The sequence below is a fragment of the Monopterus albus genome, unplaced genomic scaffold (genome assembly GCF_001952655.1).
Source record: "Monopterus albus unplaced genomic scaffold, M_albus_1.0 scaffold110.1, whole genome shotgun sequence".
NCBI lineage: Eukaryota > Metazoa > Chordata > Actinopteri > Synbranchiformes > Synbranchidae > Monopterus > Monopterus albus.
Genome location: NW_018127990.1, coordinates 637389 through 638228, shown reverse-complemented (window position 1 = coordinate 638228; position 840 = coordinate 637389).

The following is an 840-nucleotide window of genomic DNA, read 5'->3' as shown; positions in this document are numbered from 1 at the left end:
CACGTGCAGTTATTAATTGCGTTACAGATTAATTGTAGCCAAATAGCTCCATCTTTGTTTCATCAGACCATAATCTGAGAGTCCTTCAGGTGCCTTTTGGCAAACTTCCATCAAGCTGTCGTGTGCCTTTTAGTGAGGAATGGCTTCCTTCTGGACACTCTACCATAGAGGCCTGATTGATGGAGTGCTGTGCTGATGGTTGTCCTTCTGTAAGGTTCTGTCATCCCTAGAAAGGACCTCTGGATCTCATTCATAGTGACCCTTGGGTTCTTGGTTACCTGTCTGACCATGGCCCTTCATCCCCAATTGGTGGTTCCAGGTCTCTTCCATTTGAGAATGATGGAGGCTACCGTGCTCTTGGGCACTTTAAATGCTGCAGAAAATGTTCTTCCCCAGATCTCTTGCAGGTCTACAGGCAATTCTAGACAGGTATGTGCCTTTCCTAATTATGTCCAATACCTTACATTAGGCACAGGTGATGGGAGTAAGATGCACCAGAGCTGAATTGCATGTGTCATAACAAAGGATCTGAATGCTTGTGTAAATGGGATATTTGAGACTTATTTCAAATAAATTTACAAACAAACCTGTTTTTACTTTATCACAGAGTATGGTGTGTAGATTGATAAGGGAAAAAATTAACTGAATCCCTTTTAATGAGTCTGAAACAGCAAAATGAGGAAAACTCGAAAGGGTCTGAAAACTTTACGTACCCACGGTATACTGTGGTATTGCTACTTTATATAAGTACATAATGTAAGTAGGCTACTTCTTTTACCAGTCCCGAGGGCTGTTTTCCAGAGAAGACAGAAAACATCTTTAAAACCTAAATTCACCAAA